We start from the raw sequence: 22,956 nt of genomic DNA on the forward strand, positions 1-22,956 counted from the left end.
TTAATTATGTTTCTAGCTAATAGTGTTCAATCAGTTATTTAACTCACGACTAAACAATTCTAGCGAAGCTCCTTGTATACTTAAAATTATGAACACGTATAAATTACGTTATACTATATAAGTAGCATAATGACAGTTCTAATTAATGTTAAATTGAAATATATATGATATTCATTAATTTATGTAAAGTTAAACGCACCGAACTTCACCCAGGTAAGTGATCTATGCACACAATAAAATACCGCTATAAAAATGAGTAGCTTATATCCATAGTGTAAGCATATATTGCTCGGAAAGAGACCTTGACTACTGAACTGCCAATTTGCCATTCGACATATAAACCAGTAGAAGATAATTATACAAATTTCGATATTCATTATATAATATTCGAAAATAAAATAGAGATTTAAACAGGTCACACTGATAAAATGTTCAAAAAGTTGTGAAATAAGAAACCAGGGAATGAAAAACAAGTTTGATGTAGAGAGGGATATGTGTTGTACAAGACCATTGATTTAATGATTTTAAGATGTATATATAAAACTGTTGTAGAGACGATCAATTTAAAAGATATCTCAAATATATTTATTTATGCAAAGTAAACATGTTATAAGCCCGGTATATTGTGGGCAACATTATCTAGTATTTTATTATATAATATTCAATCAGGGATAGGAGTAAAAATATATGGATTATGGAAGTTCCATATGTTTTAGTTTTATAAATGTGATAGAAATATTTTAAATTATGAACATATTTTTCGTTGATATTTGATAGAAAATGTATATAATTTTTCAAACTACACTCTAGTGTTGCGAACCAATATGAAATCTAGAAACACCAAAAGAAATATATCTATATATATATATATATATATATATATATATATATATATATATATATATATATATATATATGAATGATTAGTGAAGTTGCCCTCTGTCTGATAATGCGGCACTAACGGAACAATAAATGCGTGTGCTAATAACAAAGGTAAACATTGGCTATTTAGTAAAACCAGCGATACAAGAATATAAAAACGCTCCAATAATATTGTTTCAATGCAATATTCTTACGACTTCTCACTATGCTGAAACGCGGAAACCTCAATTTCGATTCATAGCGACATGTATTATAAATTCATTGCTACATACATACATATTATTTTAAAAATATAATTTTCCACAGACACGTGTTTCGTCATATAATACTAATCAGAGTGGATGACTTTAGCGAGATTCGAAATCGGGACCTCATAGTAAGAACCTAAACCCTTACCCTCGTCCACCTCGCTGACTGTTCGGATATATCGCGATTTACTACATGTTAATATATATGCCTATCCCCATGTGAGGGTAGAAAATTGGTTAAAGTGAAAAGTATGCCCAACTCGCAATTAGGTGAAATGGCATTTCGTAAATAATTTAATTCATTCAAGACGTACCGCAAAAACAAAAAAAAACATTATATATATATATATATATATATATATATATATATATATGTATATATATATATATAATGTACCCTATATTTTACAATAGATATATTTTTAATAGACATATAAGTTATCGGGATTTTACATCAGATGCATACTGGATATACCAAATCTTTTTTCTATCTTCTTTCACAGCTGGAAATGATGAAATTTGTCCGTGTTTAGGGCAAAATTCCAAATCACGAACAAGGCCTGCAGTCTTATATCTTCCTGAATATCTGATGTTTTGGCATTCTATCCAGCGGTTTATCATGACCCACATCGTGTTCAATTGTGTTACACCAAATATATACGCCTTAATGTACCGATAGAACTGGTGCCACAGCTTTAATAACCTGCGCTTTTATATTGGAGTTTACATATATTGTATTATAACTTATCATTTTGTTAAAATAGTACGCTTGGTTATATTATGTTTGACAAGAAAATGATCTTAACATTTTAAAAATATGAAAGTAGCCATAACAAAGATGCAAGACCATATGTGTTTAACCATATTACTGTAAAATAATTCCGAACTTCCATAAAAAATAAATTAAACATTAAAAAATACAATGATATAGCATGTGTGTAAGTGAAATATATTTCAAGCAATATTACTAAAGGCGGAAATATCTTGAGATACATGTTTAACATTATTTTAAAGATATTTACTACATTTTTAGTATATCTCTATCAATTACAAACTGGTTCACGTACAGCTTATAAATATTGTACATCGTGTATGGATTATTAGAGCGTTACTAAATGTGGTACATCCCGAACAGACACTAAAACCTTGCAATGTCAAACTTTGCTACAGTTACATATCAAATGCCAAACCAAACATGAGCAGTTATATTCTTTGCATAAGACTTAATATACTTATATAATGTATTTATCATAACAACCGGTATGCACATTAATTTCCTGTTTCAGACTGTTTAGCAAAGTAAACATCTGTATTAGTTGGATTCATTGAACTGATGTTCTCACTTTTAGTGTCACTTTCCCGATGTAACCTCCGACATTTTTCCGATGTATTTTGTCGAACACAGGAATGTTCCTGTTGAACTCGGGAATTTGGACGAAATTTCAGGCGGAAACTTTTATTTACCTCACGAGTATAGCGTCCTCTTGTTCCGTCATCAATGACTGGTTAGAAGTCATAAGTAATTGGCCACTGTATTTTTCAATGTTAACGATGGAAAATAATATAACTATTAATTATCGTCTCTATAATTATGACATTTGTCTAACGAAAGCCATCTTTCATTGGTCAGCACAAAATCATCAACTCCCATCACCCATATAATGTAAAGAAAGGAATTGTCCGTTGTCTACACCACCGAGCAAAAGCAATAAGTAGTAAAAACAGTGCATATTAAGTGGACATGGACAATTTAAGAAAAAAAAAAACTCTTCACTGAAACACCTACCCAGAGAGCATTACATCAGCTCCAAGAAATCTGAACCGGACGTAAAAAGAACACAGCGAAATACCTCATCACAGTTTGTATACTATATATGAAGACTTGTCTGAAAAAAACTTCAACGAATATGTAATCCAAATGACATCAGGATAGTATTCAGCAGTCGTTCAACTCTCTGTAAACAGCTTTGGGAGTCAACCTCCCTACAAAAAATAATAATGACTAAAACTTATATGTATATATATATATATATATATATATATATATATATATATATATATATATATATATATATATAAAATCCCATATAAATGTGGAAAACTTGACGAAGCTGAAACGTGTCGTCCGTTGAAATAGGATTAGATGAACATCGAAAAGCCGTAGCACGTAGAGAATCTAAAAAGTCAGGTATAGCGAATTATATCTGTATATGAAAGGGACACCATCTTTCATTATGAGACGAAGTAAAACTTATAGACAGAGAAGAACAGTGGTGAGTAAGACGACTGAAAGAAGCAGCACATATGCTGGGGGATAACGAAATACTTAGTAGACCTAGAAAAGAATTTAGCATATTATGAGAACCAGTAATTATAAACAGTCAACATATCTATAAAAATGAAAATGTATGTGTGTGTGTGTAAACTTCCCTACCAAACAACTCTGTCAATGTTCGGTCTACAGACTGGAGATTTTACATAAGGGGTATTGAAATTTGGGAAAGTTTTTGGCCTGAAATTTTGCTGTCAAGGGTCAGTGTTTAAGCATTTGAGATTTGAGAACTCAAACAAAATTCTCCGCCAATTTTGTGTGTACACACTTGAAAATTTACATTAGTTCGACATGAATCAAACTTTATAATTACATTTTAGCACAAAACTATAAAGGTTAAGGGTGATAATTGGGGTAAAATTTAAAAAAAAGTAACTTCTGCGGTCTCTACAATATTATCTAGCCAATTTTTTGTATACACATTCCAAATCCTTCATAAATTGTGCTCAGACATAGGGTAACATTTAAATCGGTACTTGGTCGAAGCTTTTCCTACCAAGTCGTCTGATTTAAAAAGATTTTACATTTGCGGTCTCCTGAAACTGTTTAACCAATTAAGTGGTCTAAACATTTGAAATTTTACATGAAAGATATTAAAAAATGCATCTGTTTTCATCTGTTTTGCGGCGAAAATTTGGCTATTATTGAATACTAGCAGTTCAGCCCGGATTTGCATTATTCGAAATTTTATGCCCATATGTATATGACTTAAAACGTTTACATCATGTCCAAGACATCTTAAATTTTAAGTATTTAGACCCAAAATTTGCCGAGGAGTTTGGTAAAGTTTGCAAATGTCAACTCTTTCAACTACTACCTCTTGGCAGCCAATTATTGCCTAAAGATTAAGTAAAAAACTTGCTGCATGTCTGAATATCCTTTATGCAAAATTGCAAATGTTTAGACCCAGCATTGGCTAAACAGTTTCAGGAGACCACGAATGTGAAATCTGTTTAACTAAGACTCCTTGGTAGGCAAATACTTGGCCAAGAACCTATTTAAAGTCTGGGCCTGTGTCTGAATACCACTTCTGAGAAAATTGCAAATGTTTAGACAAAAACTGTCCAAGTAATTTGGTAGAAACCGGAACGGTCATCTTTAAAAAACTTTGACACGATTTTCACCCCTTAGCTTTCGTTAGTTGGGGGTCAAATCAAGTTAAAATTTTGATCCATGTCCAGATAACTAGCATATAAGATTTAAAGTGTTTTCATCCAAAATTGGCGGAGAGTTCGGTAGGGTGAAAACAAATCGTTGAATTTTTACCGTTTTAACGAAATTTCTTACGCAAGGCGATTAAAATTATTTTAAATATCTCAATACCCCTTATGTAATACCTCGAGTCTGAAGACTGTACATCCACAGAATAATGTGGTAGGTAAATGTGCACACACAGGCACAGGCACACGCACGGAAGCAATTTCACTTTTATAGATATATAGATTACGTATCTAAAGTTTCTACGCGTCAGGATGAGAGTTTTGATTTCGCCAGCTTTGGATATAAGGCTTTACTAATGTGTGTTTATATTTTGTGATGTAACTGTTCATTTTTAACTGAACTCATAAAATTGGCCAGTTATTTCATAAGATGTATAGCAATAACATACTGAATTTTCAGGAGTCTACGATGATTTTAATTCCCAATACATGAGAGTAAAGAAATTCATTAAAGGCTCCTTTTGTGTCTATATATAATTTATATAATATCTAAGCTTTAAGAATAACCCCAATACCATTGATGTAAATGTGTATCAACTCTATTTCATTGGTAAATCTAACATTATTCATACAAACACTATAAATTAATTTTCAATATTCTTCGTTTTATCTCTGTTGCGTAATATCGAGGGACACGTTGGTGATAAATTAATAAGCATTGGTGTTACACTCATTGGATCATGTGGATATTATATGTGTTTTTATTATAAAGATAATATCTATTAAGCTAATACTCGCACGTTTTCTGAAAGAAAAATAATATGTTGGGTATCATATGTAGCCGATATTTTATTGACATAAATTTTAACGAATATTTTTTCGAAAATCAGACATTTTCAACGTGGAACTGTTTCTAAATATGCCGTATATATATATATATATATATATATATATATATATATATATATATATATATATATATATATATATATATATGATTTTCTGTGATAATACCTAATCATTTTGATCACCGAGAATCGTCGCTTTATAATATGCTATACAAAATACGGAGGCACGGCCTAAACATAATTAGCGGTATAATACAATTTTAAAAGAATATGCCGAAATTATGCAACACAGAGATATTTCAAATACATGCTGGAAATTATTTAATAAACATATTCAAAAACTTCCATGTACGTCTGTCTGTTTAACCAATGTTAAATGTTGTGAATAATATATGAACACTTATCAGGGAATATGATCTTGCAAACACAGAATAATATATATACATATTTTCCATTCTCCAAATATTATAAACAATTAGATTCCTGTCAACAATTAATTTACATGAGTTTGCAAAAGAAACATAAATACACAGGAGTGATGTTTTAAATCATGAACTGAAAACTTTTGTGGAAATATATAATCATGCTTTAAAATATATTTTTCTTGCATCTCTGGAAATGTGCACCTTATTCTGTGTGCCTAATAATTAGGCATTTATTATATAAACATTCTCACGTGTTACACACACACACACACACATATATATATATATATATATATATATATATATATATATATATATTAAACACGGAATGGTGTAAAAGGGGGATATGAAAAATATCTTTAAATAAACTATATATGAAATTAATATATATAAATGCATTTCTAACCAGCCAAGATAAAAAAGATATCGTGTAGATATAGCAATAAAGCATGATTTTTGTAAATCTGAAAATAAACACATTAAAAAGCATTGTAAACTATTAATATATAAGAGAAAAGAAGGTAATAAGCAAGTTTAAGTACCACGCGCTCTTTTTTATCCAGGCCAGTGTGTGCTCAGCTACCAGGTTCCTGTCTAAAATTATCACAGGTCGCAATCCATAAGTTTAATTATTGGGGGAGATATACTCTCTGTCGGGAAATCCTCAGACCCTACTAACTTTGCCAGAAACGAAGTGTACCTGAAAGAAAAATTGACTAAGGAAATGTTGTTTTTGATTCTTGGTTTTGGAGAACATGATTACGAGTGGTAAATGAAAAGGAGGAACCAATAACAATGTTCCATACTTTTATGTAAGAAGTGTGAAAAATGACATACAATATAATAGTGCCCACTTTCATAGAATAACGGCTCACATAAAAGTGTAGTTTTTTGTGACGTTTGGCTGATGATTTATTGATTCCCTGGCATTCGAATAAAAATAAATTTACACTATCTTGGGAGGTATATTCCCCAATGAGCCTTATCGCGATTTCATATAAACCAGAGAATATTGGATCATGCTCCGAGCTTGAGAAAATCGTGGGTACACGATATTAATACCCAGAGCGATAAAAGCAGTGCAATAATTCATTTAATGCTGAATGTTGATTAATAATTGACTGCCGTGACTCAGATTAAGCAGTAGCTTCTAATTTACTGCGGGATAATTCCCCGGAAATTAGACGCCTGGTAAGTTAATTGTGAACCTTTCGAATTCATTTTTATGGCCGCACCAAATCAAAAGCATTCACGATAGATCCGTATGTGTTCATGTGATTCAGAGTTATGCATCGGTTCAGAAGAAACAAGGTCACGCCATTATCGAGCGCTACTTTATCCATTAATACATATCGATGTGTGGACATTGGCGATTTATGGTAAAACATTGCTAATGACTGAACTGGTTTTCTTTGATGTAAGGTATACTAGCTCAAATTAAATTGTTTTGTCTTCAAGCGTAACAAGTTCATGTATTTAATTGCCCCCCCATTCGTTACAAATAACACAGTGTGGCCACAATGAAGAATTAATATGCAATTAAAAACCTATACGAATCGGTTATGTGAAAAGTAAGTGGTGAACATACGAGATTTATAATATAATTCATGAAAATATTAAAAAAAAAACATGCATTTTCGATTAAAATCCAGTAATTTATATTCATGTACATTTGAATGCCATGAAAGTCTTACCGATTTAAATAAAACAGAACACAAAAATAAATGTAAATACATTGAATTAATCCCGTCGACTTACTGACAACACATTCCTCGCTATGTTTAAAGCAACCAAATCGGTAGTGCTATTTACAATGTATTTCTTCATATTTTTCTAGGAGACGATTATCTGAAAAGATATAATAAAATAATAAATGTAGTGTCAGCAGTAGTAGTATGAATAGTAGTAATACTAGTAAATGTATCCATAACAGTGTTTAGAAATTAATGTAATTCATGTATTCACTACAAAATGGATGATTTGATTAGATGCCGTTTATCATATCTGAATGGGTATAATTTATATATCAGCAATACATGTGTTCCCTTTTGGTTGCATTGATAAACTGATAACATTAACTCATGGAAGTAAGTATACACTATTGACTAAAAGTTGAACGTAAGGCCTGGGAATATATTCCCATAACCACAAAAGGCTAAGGAAAAAAATAATCACATATGCAAAGGAAAACATTTTTACTTTAACTCTCATAGGATTACGTAACGCCTGGTTCGGCATTTCATTCCAACATCACGTATTGTATTAAGCCTACCCAGAATGAAGCCTAGGAAAGTAATACACTAAAAGAATGAAAATGTAGTAATGACATGCATCCAACACGGAGATTACAATTTTCTCTTTCTAACAGCTGTATAATAGCAGTTGTTGCCGAGTCTTTTAGGCGGTTATTTTGTCTAGTTTGCACACTACTTTGTTTTCTTATTTCTATTATTGATTATATTCTTTTTCATGCAAAAAACAGTTTGCATTGTTTATCTCATGTTTGATAGCTATTGTATTCATGAAATGGTTTGTCTATAGAATTCCTTAAATTATAATTTGCGTGTGTTTAACGTCTCACTATATATTTATGTTTATTTTCCTATTGCTAATATTGTAGTCGTAACCCTGTTGTTTTTATTAGTGTGTGTTTTTGTATATTAGAAGCATGGTGTTTATATTTGTATGTAGAAATTTAAATTTGAATTGACAGAATCAATATGAGAGAAAGTTTTTTCAGCTTTCCAGCACGCTTTGTCTTTTCAGTAACCAGGACAGATAATGCTGCTCCAAAACAAAAAATGTTTCTATTTATTCTCATTTAAACAATATCTGGTGTTCGTTTGAATGTCAGTAAGCGTTATCAGACGTTACAGACGTTTTTCCTTGAAAGTCTGTTTTTTTTTCCAATTTCACTTAGAAGTTCCGTAGTCATTGATTTTTACAGTCATAGGATGTGCCGCTAGCAAAATAATCAAACCTGCAAATGAGTTGTGAAAAGCAGGTTGTGGCAGTGTATGTCAATTATTTCAGAGTTACTGTATTTTTCTGAATTTATATTTGGTTTCTACCAATTACATCCGTGATTTTAGTCCATGTCACATATCTTACATTATTACTTTTATTAAATTTTATATATCCTATATTATCTGAATTATTGCATATAATTTGTTATGCACAGTTATGTTTTAAACTAATATACTTGCTATTTTACTATTGTTGTATTCTTAGTAACATAATGCAAGTTATACTCAGCAGTTCGCCAATGGCAACCATCAGTAATGATCTCTGGATTCTGAGTGACATATCCCTAAAGATGCTCCTTATTTCCCCCTCGTCAAATAACATATGCAACTTTATTTGCGTTTTCGCAACAGTCATTTTAACTGCCTTCTCGATGGTTAGGATACTTACACTCCATTGGAATTTGTGTTACTAAGCCACCTCTTCCATTTTATCTGCCTACTTCGGACACATACGGTGTAAATCTGGTTAGGATCTTCTCTCTTTACTCTTTTAATCATCGCTGCCATTTCCCGATTTGGTTGTCTAGTGGCAATTGCTGAACGTAAGACTCATACGGTTAGTCTAGTGGTTTATTCTTGCAAATATTAGTTGCATTTTTTAAGTGTAGAATGCTTTTATTTTTAAACTATCTCATGTATACATTTTATGTTTACTGCAAATAACCGTTATGTTCAAATCATCGTTATTACGGAAATGAGATTCAGATGTAGTGAACATTTCTCACGTATTGACTTAAGGCATGTCTGCTTCACAATTAATTTGATTTGCTGCGTAAAGGTGCAGAAGTACACGAGGAAAATCAGATACTTGCGATTTGACACGTCGTTAAATTTACTTTTTATTGAGGCGGTGCTCTCATTGAAGCGATACTCTTAGAAAGTAAAGCCATCGAATATTAGTCAGGCTATGAGTCGCCCGATGAGTAAGGCGAACATGTACAAATCTCTTCAAGTATTTATTATTTAAAAACGGGAAGAATATTATTCGCGTTAACATATTTTATGAATAATCAAGTGAACATTTTTTTAAAAGTTTGATAATATGTTTTATAGTACTCATAAACGTTAATTCTATATATTGGTGTATAAATTGAGTTTCAGTCGTATGAATCGACGTGTACATGCGCGTATGTATTTGTGTGCGTGTGATTTCTAGATACATTGATGTAATTATATGTCTATTTTATGTAATAATAGGACTCCACCTATACATGTGTATGAACGTGTATGGGTGCGATTTTCTTGTTGCTTCTGTGTAACTTGCAGCGTATGTAAAGTAATTTAAAATCTGATTTACATGAACATAATAAAATAAATTCAATAATTATCGGATAAGACACACACTTCTTTTTAATGATTGTAATTATAGGAATGTCGACAAGTGTATTTGAATTAATGTTATTGGTCAAGGAAAAAATCCACCCTATCTTAAATTCCGTCTAGTAGATAGTTAACCTAATCCAGTTTACTCTCGACAGAGTTCGATTACTTTACTTATTATGAATACATCAAGCAAACATGTATAAAAGGATAATGTTTGTATAACCGCATGCAATAAAATCAGATCGCCTTTTGTATTCTATATTCTTTATGGAACTACGCCCAAGATTACGGGTTAATGTACTTATGTTGTTCTAAAAGTCAACAGCATAGTAATCATTGGTAATAAAAAATTGGTAGAAGTGTTATATTGAAAACTACATATAAACAAAACCTTGTTTAATTCTGGCTTAAATATGTTATTATGTAAGCTTGAAAGAAGGAGAGAAGAACAAATTTCCACACCACCTTGTTCCAGGATGAAGTTTGTTCAAGGAATCTGCTTTTAGATTTAGACACTCTAAGGAACAGGAGTATTTTTGATAATGGTCGCAATTAGACGGTGATTTGTGAGAATTTGGCGGACGGAACTATTGATCGAAATTAATACCAAATGCTTTCATGCATATGTCAATCTACCAGAAAAGCGATTTTCTAAAACAGACGGTTCTAGAAAGATTTTCTTTCTAAATAATCTTCTTTTTTGTTTTCACCCTTCAGTTTTATCTAATTTTATTTAGTTTTGCTTTTTTTTAGAAATTCTAGCAGAACGTGTGCAAGTGCTTTCTTTTCGTATTTAGCGCTATTGAATAAGGCCAGAAGCGCATTTAAGTATATTTATTTCTTGCTGGCAGCCCAAAGTTAACCGGTAACACAATACGCTCGACATGATATTTACTTTATGTTTATTGCGTGTTAAATCTGATACAATCCATCCTTTATTGATTATGATATATTACAAAAAAAATGTTCCCGCTAAACTAATTCGCAAAAGAAAAGTAAACAAATAAATAATTATAATACATTTCATCAAATTCCGTATGTGTTTGTTAACAATATCAAGTTAGCTGATGTTTGAGTTTGACAATGATGCCCTAGAAAAAATCACTTGTGATTAATAGATAATTTTTAAATATACAAACCAAAACATGATTATTTGAGACAGTTTTAAGTTCCAATCCTTTATTAAGTGTAAATCGAACTTTTTGTATAAGAAACAAATAAAAAATAATCACGATATAAGCACGTGATTGAACAGATACTTATTCGACCTTAAGCAAAGGCTACTACTAACTAATATATCCAAATGAAAACACATCTGTTTTTCTAAGGAGAAATGATTAGCTGGAATTTTATTATATCCTCGGAGATATAACATTAAATAATCCCCTATAATTATTCTGTTTCATCTACAAGAGAGAAGAGCTCTACTTAAAATCATATGTTTATCGATTTGCGATTCATATTGGATGAATTTCTGTAGGGAACATACTGAAAATTACGGTCAAATTCATAAATTAGCTTTGTATGAAATGTGACAAAAATAGGCTAAACTGTTTCAAGATTATAAGGAAGAAAGGTATTTTCTAAATAAGGCAATGTAGCAATGTATTACCTACTAAAGCATATTAATAAACCTTTTTATCCAAACGTATATATATACATATATATAAATATAAATATATATATATAAATACATATATATATAATTAGCATTTTAATAATACAAGTCATACTAACTTTGTTTGTATCCATTTTTATAATGTTATCTTTTATTAACAAGCTGAGTAAATCGCTTTTTATTATATAAGGTATAATATTGATTAACTGAGGATTGATATAAATTCTTATGACAAGAATATGTTTTGAAGCACATCACTGACCCCATTACATATTAATTTAATCATGTATCATGCCTATTAGTCTTGAAATGTAAATCTCATAGAGAACGTATTTTGGAAGTACAATATAATAATCAATAGATAATAAATTCGCAATATACATGATGTAACTGCTATGTTTAAGGTTATTTTAGCGCGCCATGCTTTGGTACATATACGTATAATATACATATATCCTAATATGAATGTGGCCGCTAACAATACCTTGATTTTATTGTTTTATGATTAAACCACTCAATTTTATGTGAATTAAAATTCATTCAAATAATGTGTCTGCGTAAATATATGGTATTAATTTCCAGATATTCTACAGATAAAGAGGATGCAATCAGCTATAATTAAACACAAAGCACTTTGCCACGGTATGTCTCTAAAAATTTAAACTATGTATACATAATAATTTTTAAACCTTTTGAGCAACTGTAAAAATTATAAAATTGTACCTGCAATTAGAAATGTTGATTTTTCACTAATGATATTTTCTCCGCGTGATATTTATCGATTTCAATAATAATTTGCTCTTTAGAAACACTCCTTGATGTATGATTACTATTTTCTGTTAATTTCAATCTTCTGAGAACATCGTTTCACGGCGTTTGAGAAATCTACAATATGCATTTCAATTAGTAAAAGAGTAGAAATACTTAATGAGTAATTTTATTGATACCTTCTGTCTTGGATATGTAATATTTCGAACAAAAACAAAAGGTCTAAGTCATATAAAAGTGAATAAGTACAAGAATAATGATGGCGGAAGACCAAAAATTCGACGGTTTTAACTTATATTAAGAGTACACCTTTAGTAATAACCAGGTAAGATCGAAATATATATATATATCCTTCTATGTGTATTTTTATTAAAACCTTTAACAGACGTCACGTACACTTATTAAAAGCAGTTCATTTTCATAAAGAAGAACATATAATAAACGAATAACATTTAATTGGTCGCAATTGTAGAAAAAATAATTATGTATACCTTTTCGGAATTCGTATAAAACACATCCTTTGTAAGCTACACGTTTGATCGCTTTTATCTTATTTATAGGAAAAACATTCTACATGGTTAATGCTATTTACATCGGCATTTATACTTGTCTGCTTTCAAGAAAACCATCATAGATAACGTATTGTATTTCATTATAGATCGCCTTTGTAATATCGCTTAGAAACGAACAGCTAAACAATTGGAGCACGTACATGGATGAAGAACAATTAGTTTGTAACAATGTATAGTTAGAATTAGACTGTGGAGTTAACGCTGTTTTTAGAAATATATATATATATATATATATATATATATATATATATATAATATATATATACATATATATGTGGGGGCTGTGTGTGCGTGTGTTTATATGCATGCTTGTATATGATTACATACATGTATACGTATTGTTACATATATGTATATTAACAGACACCCTTATGAATACCTTTGTGTGTTTGTGACTGTGTTTACATAGGACCATACTGGCGCAAATGTATGTACTTTTATATGTACATATATCTATACAAAAATATGTACATACATTTATATTTACATATATACATAATTACGCACACATATAAATACAAGTGTGCACACACCCATATATGTATATATATATATGATTATGTATATATGGGTATATATATGTCTGTATATATATATATATATATATATATATATATATATATATATATATATATATATATAGCACACACAGTGTTCCATGGATAGAGAGAAGAAAATAGAGAAAGCATATGTATACATGGAATACCTTTTTTTTCAAAACCAACATTACGTTTATGTTAACGGAATGGTGAATATCATCCTCTCACATTACACTTCTATCCATGAGAAATGGATACAGACTATACGCATAACTAATAAAATAATCAACTACGTAAAAACGCATGCTTTAATTAAAATGAAAAATAAAGCAATCGAGTTTTTATTTTTCCAAAAATATGGTGTGTTTTTATAATCGACGTGTGTCTTATTTATTACTAATATTAATATATTTGTCCCAGGAACATGTGTGTCTGTTGTCGTAATTCAACTAGCTGTGGATATATGGTATCGTATCGAAAATATTTGCTGTGGTGTGCACTTACGATGTTAATTTTTTCGGCAGATTTTACGAAAATTTGCAATTCTCTTATGATAGAGATTTTATTATTCGAAATTTTTGACATGCATCATGAATAGAAAAATAAAGACACTTTATAATAAAATCATAATTCTTTCATTAATATAAAACGACGAACAGAAATTTTAATGACTACTTCTTTTTATAAAATATTAACAGTTTCACTTATTTTTAATTATTGTCTGCTTAAGTTTATATGGATTAATTAATTATTGTTCTTATACAAGTAATTGTCCAATTTTCTACACATTCAAAAACACATAGACAAATTCAGAGTCAAGAATTTTTCAAACATTTTCTCGGGAACTAGCGGCACTGAATACACAACTGAGGGGATACCACAATAATGCCAATATTTTATAATAAACAACAACAACAACAACCGCAATAACAACAACCGCAATAACAACAACAACAACTGTTCCTTCTTATATAATGGATATTTAATTAATCGATTAAAACACTTCAATTGCAAAAATAGAAATATGAAAACAAATTAATTTTAACGGGCCACTTTAATAGTTTGCATATTTGTTTCTTTATATTTTTGTATTGCTCAATGCTTGTTCCTGAAATACTTTGCCATTATATATATACATATATATGTGTGTGTGTGTGTGTGTGCGTGTGAGTGGGTATTTAAATGTATGCATTTATATATTCATATATATATACATGCATATATATTTACATATATGCATATATATATTTATATATACATGCATATATATGTATATATGTATATATATAAAAATGTATATATGTAAAAATATGTTTAACCTTTATATATCTCATTTTAAATAAGGATGTAAATATACTAAATACTAAACATAGTGGGGGTGATAAGTAGTTAAATGGATTAATCCTAATCTTATAAATACAAGACTGATAAATTAAAAAAATTAAAAAAATGTATCTATTTTAAATGTGGAAATTAATGAATCGCACATGTAAGAAATTAATTTTTATAGTATGAAAAGGTTAGTAATTGCAATTAAGAATAGGAAATTAGATCAAATGTTTTTTAACATGTATTCTTCCTAAAATTTAGGGTGGTGGTGTTTGATCAACACTGCTGGGGAGCCATGATGTAATATACTGTTTTTTTATAAATCCCCGAAATAGTGTTTCATGGTAAATAACTGATGACCCCTTGAAAAATAAAGTATTAGTATGATAGTAAATTCGAGAGCGAGTTGACACAGTAATTGCTGGTGATTAAATGGCTTAGTGACTAGATGGTTTTCTAACGAATGATAAAAAAATATTTTTGAATAGTTTAAATATTAAAAACTTCAAGACTATATATATATATATATATATATATATATATATATATATATATATATATATATATATATATATATATATGTATATATTAAGGCAGAAAATGTATGTATTATTATCGAATCAATCCCCTTTTATATATAATAAATTACGGGACCGGAGGAAATTTCACAGCGGCATTTTTGATATGTTGTTGGGCATTCTCTGGGTGTCTGTTAAGCATGAAGGGATGCCACAATCATATTATTCTTGCCCATTTATTAAAACTGTATCGCCCCGTTACTAAAATAATAACTTTGATATATTTACCGGTCAATTAACTCAAATTTTATCATTTTTCATAATTATTGAATATGTTACTATGTTCGACAATAATTTATCATAATTATAATCCACATTATCGCTTTTCCCCTTACTAAAAAAAAATGATATAAATAAACACACACACACACAACCATCAATTACCACACATTTGATCACATTTTATAATTTCGGGATATAGTACTAATTTCGAGATTAATTGTTAATTATTAAACTAACCATATCGCAAACCTTACTAAAATAATAATTATGACATATTGTCTAGGCAAAATATTTCATTACAAACACACAAATCAATTAACTCGCATTTCAGCATTTTTCGTAATTATTGGATATGTTACTAATTTCTACAACCATTTATTTAAGTTAACCACACTTAATTGCTTCCACTTTTACTTAAATAATTACTTTGATATATTGTCTAGGTTGACTTTTTCATTACAACACACCAATCAATTAACTCACATATCATCTGTTTTATAATTCTTGGATATGTTATTAATTTCAACAACCATTTTGTATCATTTTTACACAGACCATCACTTCTCTTACTAAAATAATAACGTGTGTATATTGCCTGGATTGATTATTTCATTGTAAACACACTAAGGCATTAAATCACATATTATCATTTTCCTAATTCTTGGATATGCTACTAATTTCGACAATCATTTTTCATAATTTAAACGATCCTTATCACACTATTTTACTAACATACACATATTGATATATTGTCTGGATTGATTATTTTATCATACCCACACCAATCAATAAACTCATATTTAATCAGTTTGCGTAATTATGGGATATGCCATTCATTTCCACCATTTTCAATTCATAAAAACACACAGCTTACTAATAACTCACATTTCATCAATCTTTATACTTCTTGGATATATTATTAATTTGGACAATCACTTTTTATATGTGTAACATACACTATTAACTACTCACTAATAATAATAACTTTGATATATTATGATTATTTCATTTCAAACACACCTATCAATTAACACACATTTCGTCATTTTTCATAATTCTTGGATATGTTACTAATTTCACCAATCATTTTTCATCGGTGTAACCCACATCATCGGCCGCTTTACTAAAATAATAACTTTGATATATTTCCTGGTCTGATTATTTTATTGCAAACACACTAATGCATTAAATAACATTTTCATAATTCTTGGATGTGTTATAATTTCGACAATCATGTTTAATAATTTAACCGATCATTATCGTCCTCTTTGATATATTGCCTGTTAAAAACACACCACTTAATTAACTCACATTTCATAATTTTTCGTAATTCTTGGAAATGTTACTAATTTTGGCAAATAATTTTTATAATTTAACCACACCTTATCGCCCTGTATTACTAATATATTAGCTTTGATATATTTCCTGGGCTAATTATTTCATTATAAATACACAAATCAATTAACTTACATTTAATAATTTTTCATAATTCTTGCATATGCTACTAATTTAAACAATAATTTTTCATAAGTGTAACACACATTCCATTACCTAACCTTACTAAAAAATTACTTTGATATATGCCCTGGACTGATTATTTCATTACAAACACACCAACAAATTATCCCACATTTCATCATTTTGCATAATTCTTAGATATGTTACTAAATTCGACAATCATTTTTTTATGATTAAAAACACACATTATGCCCCCCTCTAACTAATATAAGAACTGAGATATATTGTCTGGGCTTATGATTTCATTACAAACACGCCAATCAAGTAACTCAAATTTTATAATTTCCATAATTCTTAGATATGTTACTAATTTCAACAAGAATTTGGAGAACTTTAACACATTACGCCGCCCCCTTACTAAAGAAATAACTTTGACATATGGTCTGGGCTAATATTTTTATTACAAACACATAAAAAAATTCCGGGTATTCTCATGTTCCACCTAACTTATCGAATCCCGGGTGACGCCGCATATTTCTCTACTATATATCTTTCAAATATCTCATAATATCCCGGGCAACACTGGGTATTCTGCTATATGTTTTCCACCTTTATCCTTCAATACTGGACGACGGTTTATGTTAGCAGACATTTTCATATATCTCACTCAAAACCGGGACTGACTTCATGTCCGCCACATTCCTGTTAAAAAATATAGATGAAAAAAGTAATGTTAAAATTGTAAACTGTTTTATCCATTTCTGGGACTGGCTTTATATATCAAACACACTATTTAAAATATACATGAAATAATGTAATGTAAAAATAGTAAACTGTTTCAGCCCTTTCCGTGATTTACTTCATATCCCCACTCTTATAAATATACATTAAATAAAGTAATGTCTGAAACGTAAATGGTTTCAGCCATTTCCGAGACGGCTTTCTTATCTACCATCCTAATGTTATAAATATACATTAAATAAAGTAATGCCTTAATTGTAAATGGTGGCACCCATTTCCAGGACCGACTTCATATCCCCAACCCACTGTACAAAATATACATTAAATATTAGAATGTTTAATGCGTAAAAATTTTCAGCCATTTCCGGGACTGATTTCATATCCCCGACACTAATTTTTTTAAATATACGTTAAATAAAGTAATGTTTAAATCGTAAACGGATGAAGTCACTTCCGACATTGATTCATATCTCTCACACTACTGTTTAAAATATACGTGAAATAAGGTAATGTTTAAATCATAAACTGTTTCAGCAGCTTTTCGAAATAATGCATAAAAACCTTAACACGGTTAGCAATTAGACAACCGTTGCTTCAGCATGAATTTTTGAGTGTAGTATCACTATCAGCATTCTAGTTACTTAACCCCCTTCTTTTTTTGTCTTAGTTAATTGAGGAAAATCCTTCAATACTGATACACATTTATTTTTGTTACTGAACAGAGTGGCTGTTTTAGACAGCTGGTTACACCCCCTAACTTTTAGCTGACCTCATGTCCAACTCTTCTCTTGTGGGAAGGCAAGTAAACAAAAAATAATCAGAAGGGACATTTCCAGGGCTTCTTTTAATTAATCAGCACATACATTTTTAGTGCATTTTATAATTAATGAGTAGGGGCATTTTCGTAATTAAATCGGAAATTGCTTTTCCGAGTTACTTTTGGAATGTTAAAATTTTATTACAATAAATGTAATACCTATTCAGAATGACTACCCATGGATTTGAACTTTAACGGCATTTTCGTAATTAAATCGGAAATTGCTCTTCCGAGTTACTTTTAGAATGTTAAAATTTTATTACAATAAATGTAATACCTATTCAGAATGACTCCCCATGGATTTGAACTTTAACGTGGAGAAATGAAACATGAAATTGCTTTAGTCGTAAATGATTTCTCCTCCACTGAAAAGAAGAAATTGAAATGTAGCATCTGAACAACAAATACTACACTGTGATCTTGGGCAAAAGGCCAAGAAGGTCAAATCACTTAGTAGCTTTCCCTCAACAGCTACACTAATGTTTATTGTTTTTATTAAACGAACCGAATGTAAGCGTGTCACACAAAAGAGCACACACGTTATTGTATTAATATATAGATTGTATAATAAGGATACTATACCTCATCAAATTCAGTACGTGTTTGTTTACAAGACAACGTCAGCTGATGTTTGTGCTGGACGATATATGCCCTAGAAACTAACTTCCGATTAATTTTTAATTTTTAAATGTGCAAACAAAGAAATTATTTGCGGCGATTTAAAATGGTGCCAGTTTTTTTTAAATACAAAATTGAATTTATTAATCAGAAAAAATTAAACTAAAATGGTAAGGACATTCCTGGCTTTAACACGGGGTCTTTCCATCTGTAGTCGAATGGTCTCCTACTGAGAAATGCTCCATATATCAATACATCTGTTTGTTCTTTGCTAAAAAACATTTATTATTCTTTCTTCCGTGTAACCTAAAGATAGTTCGTTATAAAAATTAGTTCTATATCTCGAAGAAAAACACACTATTTTTAGAAACAGATTATAACTGTTTATATCACTAAAATCATATATATATATATATATATATATATATATATATATATATGTGTGGGTGTGTGTGTATGTGTGTGTGTGTTTCTATCAATGAGTTTTAAGCAGCGTTTATTGAATACATTTCGTATATCTGCGCATAATATCGTATCTCAGTAGAGAAACAGTTTTAATCATGCCATATTAAACCATATTTATGACTCGAATTAAAAGGTTTAACCGAGCTACGTTGATAATTAATTTATCGTCCAGCACAAATATCAGCTTAGAAAGTTTTATTATATATTTATTTTGTATATGAATTATATGTTTTTTACATCAAGTTAATTACTGTAAATTTAATCTTAGATTTATAGTTTTTCATATTTAAACTTTTTTGTATATTAATGTAAAAACAATATTCAAGATAGTTATATAATGGTTCACATTATTGGGTTGTTACTCTTACATTAATTATGTTGATAGAAATTAAATATGTGAGGGGAGCTGCGGCTTGATATAATAAATACTGATAATCTATTAAAATACGTTCACTCATTATTCTCTACCCTAAAACGAATAGTTTGAATCCGTTTCATCGCTAATTTGTGATCTTTAAGCAGAATGTATGCCTCTCTAGGTTTCAATTTGCCAACTGTATCGCTAATTTTAAGTTTATCGGTAATTTGTTTACATTCAGTATTTATTATATCTATGTAGTCGCATTCGTTTGTGTCTAGTTTTTTGTAGATTTTGTAATGTTTTCTGGGATTAGTTTGTTATATTCTTGCTTATTTATTTTACAAAAGTTTCTGGTTTTATCTGCTTTTAGCTTAATCGCCATATATATTTTATAAATTACTATATATATATACATATATACACGCATATATATATATATATATATATATATATATATATATATATATATATACATATATATATACCATGTTTCCTAAAATAGCACGGACAACTCTTGCCTGTTTCTCTTTGTTCCGAGTGAAAAAATAAAGTTTCCATAATCGCTACCCTTTCGACCTCCATGTCTCATCATCAGGCGAGAAGTAAAAAATAAAAAAAAATTAGATTGAAAAATGAAAAATAGCGAGATGAAATGAAACGATGATTAAAAGACGATTAAAATCACTAAAATAATCTATAGCACTTGAACGTGGCCTCCGTTTCATTTTCAACTTGGTTAATCGTTAGTTTATTAATGTACAATTATAAAAATCAACGACGGTAATATGCTTATTTCCGATATGAAAATCTCTTAAAGTGATTACGGAATACTCTAGTAAATAGAGACCAGCTTAAATAAATGCATAATTTCGCCAAGGCAGCTTTATATACTTGACATATACATATATAATGCATATAATATGCAAGTATAGTTTGATAACTTTGATATATTTGTTCTATATACTTTAAAAAATACGTTTTATTTACATTTCAATGCGCCTTACTTATATACATTTTTTGAGAAATTGCTGTCGTATGCAACAGAAAAGATATGGCTTTTAAATATAGGTTATTATTTGTTTCCATGTACGGAAAAAAACTGGCACAGACTTTAATACTTTATTACCTCGTTATTTTCATTATTTCCCGAAAAGTTAAAATTACTTTTATTATATATTTGCAAATTTGTGACTAGAAATGCTTGCGAGAATATGCTACACGGAAACTGATTAAAAAAATTCATTTTTTTTTGTAAAAAAGAGTTACAGTTTTACGACTTTTCTCGCGTTTTATCGAACACAATGTATTCTTCCATTCAATAATAATCAAATGTGTCTTGCCATCTCAGATATTTGTCAGTACAAAATGCATCGTTTTACTAATTATATCTTTCATGATAAACACATCGTTTGAATTCCTAAGTAAACACTGACTGAACAGAGTAAATACACTAATGACTATTACCTCTAGAGTAATGGAATGAAATGGAAAACATGTATAATTGGTTGTCAAGCAATATCGAAAGAAAATCCATCTATTTATTCCCGTCTGACAGAATAATCAACCGATCGATATAAAAACGAAGCAATAGCATCGTAAAACATAGTCCTCCGATGATGTGATATTTTGTGCATAGACAGGCCATTGCGATTGTTTCACAAACTGTCCTGTATTGCGTTAAACGTTTTCTACAAAACATATAGAATAAATAACATGAAAACAATCCATCATATTTCACTCACGTTTAAGGGGAATATACCATTATTAACTTAACGAGTTTACAGTATATCTCTATATATTGCGTAGCTCTATAGATTCAACATTATCAATTATGTTGTACACTCAAACCCAACAAATTATTTTCAAGTCTACTAGCACCATCTCCAGTTTGGGGCATTAAAACTGCGTATAACTTAACATGCAAATGCAAATATGTTAATATGTTTACGAGTCTTCTAATGAATATGGGGCACTATGTTGGCTGAAGTGAATAAGATTTAGATTTTTTAACATTGTCTGCACGTTTCGATATTTATAAACAAATATATAATATACTAACAGATGCACCGGCCATTGCCAGGTGTAAAACGTTGTGTTTATTTATTCCAAGTAAAGATAATACGTTAATTTCATGTTTGTTTCGGTTCTTAATGAATTTGTTCCGCTTAAGGATGGTGAATAAATGTTTGGGTCTGCCACCAAACCTAGAAAATATGAATTAAATATTTGACTTTTAAAAATGGTAAGAGACAAAAACATATCAGGTTTATTAATAATGTGTAAAGTTGTGGAAGTTGTGAGATAGTATATATACAGAGGCTATGACCTTGCATTCTAACATTTCCTTGAGAAAATGTTATAGATCATTCTTTGATGAGGACCTATTATTATGTTAATTTGATCCAGTTGGGTTGGCTCTAATAGATTTATACAAACAGACACATAAACGTACTATTAATTTATATATATATATATATATATATATATATATATATATATATATATATGTGTGTGTGTGTGTGTGAGTGTGTGTGTGTGTGTAGTGGTAAAAAATAGCATATAAACCTTACTTTCTTAAAAATAATTAAATCAAATCCAAGAAATACGGAAGTATCGCAGTATTATA

General features: G+C 29.7%; 1 protein-coding gene across 4 annotated transcripts in view; it reads left to right on the forward strand.

Annotated features, from left to right (window-relative positions):
* LOC145283516 (neuropeptide Y receptor type 2-like) overlaps positions 1 to 22,956 on the forward strand; it is a 1,003,835-nt gene that overhangs the window by 165,773 nt on the left and 815,106 nt on the right. The window lies entirely within an intron of this gene.

Source organism: Euprymna scolopes, chromosome 8 (assembly GCF_053919585.1).
Source record: "Euprymna scolopes isolate OS-2025 chromosome 8, ASM5391958v1, whole genome shotgun sequence".
NCBI lineage: Eukaryota > Metazoa > Mollusca > Cephalopoda > Sepiida > Sepiolidae > Euprymna > Euprymna scolopes.